Raw genomic sequence first — 7511 nt, forward strand, 5'->3', positions numbered from 1 at the left:
GAGCTACACAGAGAAACCCTGTCTCGAAAAACAAACAAACAGAAATGTACAAAAAATATATTTCTCTTTTGTATGTTGAATTGTATAGGAAATGTTTGAGAAGATGCAAGTCAAAAAGTACCCGTAGATGTTTAGTATAGAAACTTAACATTTGTATTGATTGTTGAAAACTCACATCCATATAAAACTTCCGTGGTGCAAGAGAAACAGAATTGGTGGGAATTAAGATGAAGAAAAGATTAAATGTGAGCTTTACTAACATTGGTTCCCTGGTGGTGCACAAAGCTAGGAAGTGAAGAAGGGCAGAGGCTCGGGTGCTTGCAGGGGAGCTCAGATGCTGTTTGACAGGGCTGAGGAAGAGGAGCTACAGACAGGATGGAAAGGAAGGGGAGAAAACCACCAGAAACTCACTTTTTATTGTAAACTCCTTCCTGAGCTCCTCAAACATCTTGGACATTTTAAGGAAGACAGAAGGATACAAAGTTTCTTTTTATCTTACTTATTCTTCACAACACACCGGTCTCATCAAACTAGGAGAACTTTATTGGGCCATGTGTACTGGCTAAGGAATTTACTCTTGTGAACTGACATGCTATTGGGCCAAGCTTTCTTTCTCTATCTTGTCATTGCCTTTAGAAAAATGTAATTCGTAAACCATGCAAGAGTTCTTTTATAAGTTTCTCTTGCATCGATTTAGTCCAAACTCCTAAAATTCTTACCACTTCTGGTAATTACTGGAGAGGGAATATTGGGACAGATTGGATTTCGAGTGTCACAAACATTTGTGAAACCAGATTTCTAAGAGAGCACAGCGTTAGAATATCAGACCCCAGCCTTGCTAATGCTAAAGTGAATGTATCCATTTGGTCTTGTCTGTTATATACATCTACTCAGCATTTCACAGGGAGAAGAAATTATATGAGAGCAGGACTTGGGCATCTCTGCCTTTCCTCATTTATCACAGTACTTCTTTATGGAGCATATTACTTTGTATTTTATTCTTATGTAAATGTATTGTATGCTTTAGTTACTTCTGCCTGTCTACCATCACTTCCATTACATTCTGCAGGCTTTGCTAATTTTTAATTGACTAAAGGTATTCTTACTTTTAGTGATATACCCAGATCATTGGATGGTTTGAAAGATTAGGACAACCTGTAGTATTATAACTTGCATTAGAAAATGGAAATTGAAATATTGGAAATGAGAATGGATTGCATTTTGTGTGATGACTATAATTATGATTTGAAGTAAAAACCAACACATGATAGTATTTTACCCATGCAACTCAGGGTCTCTTTCCATACACCGATGCGTTCCCTTCCCTAACAATATAGCTGGGTGCTTTGTTACTTCACTGATTCTACTGGTAGTTCTGTATTTGGGGGTCTACGTTTCAATAAGAGATAAAACGTTATGGTTTTAACATTTATTTGGTGGGTAATGGTAAGGAAGTCCAAGAGCCCATGGAGAATATGCAATGTATTTCTTACTTTTGAGATATGCCTTGATGATCTGCAATGAGGGAATACCCATAATTCTTTTAGATGTTATCTGTTTATGCCTGGGTTTACTTTGGTTTATTGGTACATAAATCATATTCACAGTACCTTTATTAGTTTAATAACAGTAATTTTCTTCCCAATGTCAAGAAACATCCAAATGGTGAGTCATTTAGATGGCCCCCCAGCCCCACCCCATGTGAGTTTCTGCAGTGAATATAAATTTTGGACATGGACTTTAAGAAAAGTACAAATGATCTGAATTGCAGATAAAATGAATTTGAATGAGCACTATGAAGTGCTAAGACTCTAACCTATGGACACAGCTGGCAGACAAATACCCTGCCATTGAGCCAATCAGGTTACTTCCTGTTTTATACATAGGGATTCACCTAACAACTGAAATATTTACTTATATTTTCCAGTTGTAATTTGATTTTTTTCTATAAGAGAAATAAATGTAATATTGTGGTATTAACCCTTTTGAGATTCTCAAAGATAGCATGTCATCTAGCAGTATGTTAATTCCCCATTACTTTAAAATATAAGACAGGATTATCACCCCCAAGTTTAAAATCCAATAGAAGATAATATGAAAGTTAAAGTCACGAGATAAACAATATTAAAAGCATACCTGAGATGTCAAAAGCTAGCTTCCACACTTTAGAATAAAGTTTACATTTATCTTAATAAAATATTAGCTTAACTTCTTATGATTCAGTAACTGCCCCTGATTTCCTATTAAATGCCAGGGAAACGGAGCCATTGTGAGTTCTTGGTCCATTTGTAAAGAGCAGATGATAACTCTTGGGAATGTAGAAGAGAAGGGGAGCTTTATCGACGGAGCTGGGTGAAATGCATCATGGGCGTATCGTAGCCATCAGAGCCCTATTTTCCTGGAGCCGCTCGAGTGTGGCCACAGAGCCAAGGCCTGAGTACTGCTGCTTTGTTCTCTGCTCAAACGCTAACAATCACAGGAGACCAAATATTATTTCTATTTGTGTATTTTTAATGTTTATGATGGTAGGTGAGGTCCCCATCCTCACCCCCCCCCCCAGAATCGGAAGTTTCTAGTCTTTGATAGCTAACTTTTAGTACATCCCGATTTTTCCAGATTTTCTGATAGAGGCATTTTAAAAGTTGAATTCCAACATAGCAGTCTCCCCATGGCCTTTCCTGTGAACTGTCACTTACTATGCCCGCTTTGCTCGGCACAAATGCTAATAACTTCAGCCTCCTGCTCTAGGCAGGGCAGTCGGGCTACTTCGCTAACATTTCCTTCCTGGAAAATAACATTGAGTAGATTTTTTTTTCCCCCTTTGGCTTCAGTTATTTGATTTGGCAAGTACATTGTTTAAATTTGTTCTCTCCTGTTGAGAAGATAGGAATACTGTGCACAATTACAAAAAATCTGTTTTATGCCTTTAATAATTTCCCCTTGCATCCGTGTATGGCTGCTGACAGTCGGTATTCGATTTGATATTCCTAGCATAAATATTTGCTTTCCATTGGAAAAAGATGTTTTATAAGGTTTTTTATCCATAAATATATCAATGTTGTCTATAATGTATTGTCTGCTCTAGGAGACCTGTTCCATGAAGCAGCTCTGTGCTTTTCTTTCTCTTTCTAAACGTATTTACTTTGTCGTTGTCTGATGAATTTTGCACTGCCCCAAACCACTAAATAAAACTTTCTTTCTCTGCTTCTCAGTATGTCTTTTGATAAATTAGAATCACGGAACCTTTACTGTAAGAAGCTTCCTTTTAAAAACTCATCCTGTCCAGTCATGAGCATGTCTTAGTTGCAATAATTTTATTAAGATCGCAGCATTGCAAAGCATCGAGGGAGTGCCTCAAAGCTGTCTCTCTGATTGACAGCCAAGACTGACCCCAGAGCACAGCTGGTTCTAAAAGGGAAAACTTTTATTTGCTATGGGGAGTTACGAAAGGAAGACCATTACCATCCATTGATTGTGTTGTAGGTCACAGGCACTATGCGAAGCGTTTTTTTTTTTTTTTTCAAACTTAAGTTTATAATAACTTCATGTACAAACCTAGAAGATCAAGCAAGCATGTGTAAGTAGAAGGTAGACTTGTAGGCCTCTAAACTCAGTCTCCTTAGTCACTAAATTCACCTTCTTTGATGTATAACACCACCATCCAATACCATGCTAGCATCCAGACACATTGTACCAGGAAGACAGACCCAGGTCTGAACCAGTTTCATAGTTGTAGATAAATGGGAAAATTTAACTTCTGGGTCACTATGTGCAAATTTGTCACATGAGCATAAAATATCTTCTAAGAGACCTGCTCTTTTCCAAAGAGCAATAGAGGAGGAGTGGATCTGGGGGTGGGGTGGTGTAGTGGCTATTCCTGGTTGTCAACTTGACTATATTTGAAATGAACTACAATCCAGAATTGGAAGGCTCACCAGTGAACCTAATCTGGAGGCTGGGAGATAGAAGTTTCTGATCTGGATCTTGGTATGGAGATCTTGAGACACAGTGGTGATTGAATCCAGAAGATTAAGACAGGGAGATCTCTGAGTCCAAGATCATTTGGGATTAAAGGTGTGGTGGCACACACCTTTAATCTGGGCTACACCTTCTGCTGGGGACCATATAAGGACATTGGAAGAAGGGAGTCTGGCTCTCGCTCTTTCGCCTTCTTGTGGTGTGGGACTCAACAACTGCTAGATCCTTAGACTTCCATTCAAAGCTACTACTGAACCATTGTTGGGATTTGGACTGCAGACTGTAAGTCATCAATAAATTCCTTTACTATATAGAGACTATCTGTAAGTTCTGTGATTCTAGAGAACCCTGACTAATACAGGTGGGGTAGAAGGGGTGGAGGGAGGAGAAACTGGTCAGGATGTATTGTATAAGAGAAAGATGCATTCTCATTAAAACAATAAATTAAAAAGTAGTGAAATAAATAATTATAAAAAATTAAAAAATAATCCAAGCTGATTGTGAAATTTAAATAAAGTGCTATATATAAAAATTATATGTAGAAAAAAAAACAATCAACAGGTATTTGTGTGTTTAGGTATTATGACAGATGCTTTTAATATTTATTAAATTAATCACTATAAAATATGTGGTTATCTTCATCCCTATTTTACACAAGGAGCAGAAGGTCATAGAGGCTAAGTCACTTGCCCAAGATGGAACACTATTTCAGCTGATAACCAGGACTTGGAGCCACATAATCGCATTTCAGAGCACATGTTCCTAACGACCAGCACACAGTGTGCTGTAAACCTTGCTATCAATAAGGTCAATTCACTGGGACTGGAGAGGTGGTTCAGTGGTTTAGAGAACATACGGCGCTTGCAGAGGACTCAGGTTTGATTTCCAGCACCGCATGGTGGTGCACAACCATCTACAACTTCAGTAGATCTGACACCCTCTCTGACTTCAGAGGACACTATAGATGCATACGACACACACATACACATGCAGGCAAAGCACTCATAAACATTGCTTAATAAAGTAAAACTGAATTTAAATTAAAAATATGGCCATTTGCTTGCCTTGGATGAGAATAAATACAAAAAATGATATGATAAATTAGGTGGTGATCTTGTCTTCCTGAGCCAGAGAAATGAAACTGGAAGTTCTTGGCATCATTGTACACACAGTGTGCCATGGTGACATGCCCACTGATGAAGATCAGGAGCCTGGCAGAAAAAAAATATTGGTTTAGAGACACAAACTTAAACGGCCTGTGTGATGGGTCAGCGGGCTAAGGTGCTTGGCACCAAGGGAAAACCTGAGGCTGATTTCTATGTCTCACTCTGTGCAGGGAAGAAACAACTCCCACAACGTACCCTCTAACACAAATACACACACACACACACACACACACACACACACACACACACACAAACACACAAACACACATGCACACATGCACACACACTCACGCATACACACAAAAGAGGGAGCTCTTGTAGATTTATGTTAATAAGACCCAGCTATGTGTATGTATGTGCATGTATGTGCCTATGTGTGTGCATATGTGTATATGTGTGCATGTGTGTATGTATGTATGTGTGTATATGTGTGAGTGTGTATGTTTGTGTGTGTGCATATATGTGTGTGTATGGATGTTTGTGCATGTATATGTGTGTGTGTGTGCATGTGTGTATATGTGTGCATGTGTGTGTATGTATGTGTGTATATGTGTGTATGTGTGTATGGCTATGCATGTGTGTGTGTGTATGTGTATGACTTATGCTTCCACTTGCAGCCCTGACTCCATAACTATGACAGCATTAGAATTCTACATGCACTCTTTTCTTCTGGCCTGGATATGGCCTTAGGGTATATCTCATCACTGTTGAGCAATTTCACTACTAATTCTTCTCTAATATATATGATATACTTATTTTTGCTTGCTTTAAATCTAGTCTAACACAAGGACACCTCAAAGTGAAATGAAATGTCTCAAACCACACAAAGGTGTAGTTTTTTTGCTCATAAAACAATTGGGAAAAATTAAACATCTAATTCATTGAGAAATCTAGATTAATAGGCATGCTCTGTTAGGGTTCTTTCTTTCCAGGATTGCAGCTCAAAAAGGGGTTGGTCATTCTGAGTTTGAATTGCAGTATGTGGAAGTGGCAGATATCATTCCATTTGTATCAGGATGATCATTGTGACATAATAAAATGATTGCATCTAGGCCCTAAAATCATGTAAATTTCTGTCACCAAGACATTCCCTTCCCTAGATACAACTGTATTACCAGAGAAAAAGGGAGACTGGGATTCTTATAGACAGTTGACAGTTCCTGTCTTAGAAAGGATTTAGATTTGATTTACAGAGCAAAGAGAGGATACTGTAGGGATTAAAGTTACACGCTGTCAGCCAGGATGGGAAGATGGTTCAGGAGGTAAGAGAGAGCACTTGCTACTCAAGTTTGAAGACCCATGGTGCTCTGTTGGTTGCCAGTCCAGCTCCAGGTTCAGGAACATGTCTTATCCCAAAGGATTTAGTCAGTGCAATAGCACAGGAAACTCAATCTCTCCCTTTGGCCTTCTTGTATGTGTAGGACTGCACAGCCACCCTCACACATGTATACACATATCATACAGATTTACATGTATAATGCATATGAAAATGATTAGATTAAGCATCTAAACCGGCTTCTATGAAAATATTGATTATAATGTTTAATGCTGGAGTCAAATGATGTGACTACCTACCTACCAGGGAAGCTGTGCCTACTGGTGCAGCAGTGGTGCACCTGTTGTGGGAGTAACCAAATTATTTCTGATTGGAATTGAGGACCTTTACACAGTTCATGCATAAAACACTAAGCATAGTTTAAAGCCCATAGCTGGGAAGGTCATAGACTCTAGGGGAGAACCCATTACTATTGTTTTGTTAGGTGGGCATATTGTCAAATTACCTTTTACATATTTCATTAAACAAAATAAAATGAATGATAGAGATTTTGAATCAAAAAAATTGTTTCTGTAGTCCAGACACGGCAAGTATAGTTTGAACTATTGGTTAAAATGGAGAGAAATAGATACTTGAGGTATAATTTGGAAGTGTAGCTGCCTGTAATTGGGACTGTGTTGGAAGTAGAGATAATGATTATATAAAAGGAAAGAAAAATGAAGAATTACTACTGTGGTTCTGATAGAAATGACTGAGTAGGTAGTACTGCCATGGACTAAAAAGAAGAGGCTTGGGGAGAATAATGACTTATGCTAGCCTGCTTTACATCACTGTAACAAATATGCTTGAATTTGTGAAAAAGAGGAAGAGCCACATGATGGAGCCGGAGAATGGGGCACATAGAGCACGTATTCTTGAAGGAATCACAAATGTATTCGAGAGTGGGAATGTTTTGTGTTTCACTGAGGCTGAAGAAAAGGATGCCTCTGTGTATGCTGGACAATATAACATTCCATTCACAGGCCAAAGTGCCTCTTTGTGTGTGTGTGTGTGTGTGTGTGTGTGTGTGTGTGTGTGTGTGTGTGTGTGTG

The sequence above is a fragment of the Mus pahari genome, chromosome 17 (assembly GCF_900095145.1).
Source record: "Mus pahari chromosome 17, PAHARI_EIJ_v1.1, whole genome shotgun sequence".
NCBI lineage: Eukaryota > Metazoa > Chordata > Mammalia > Rodentia > Muridae > Mus > Mus pahari.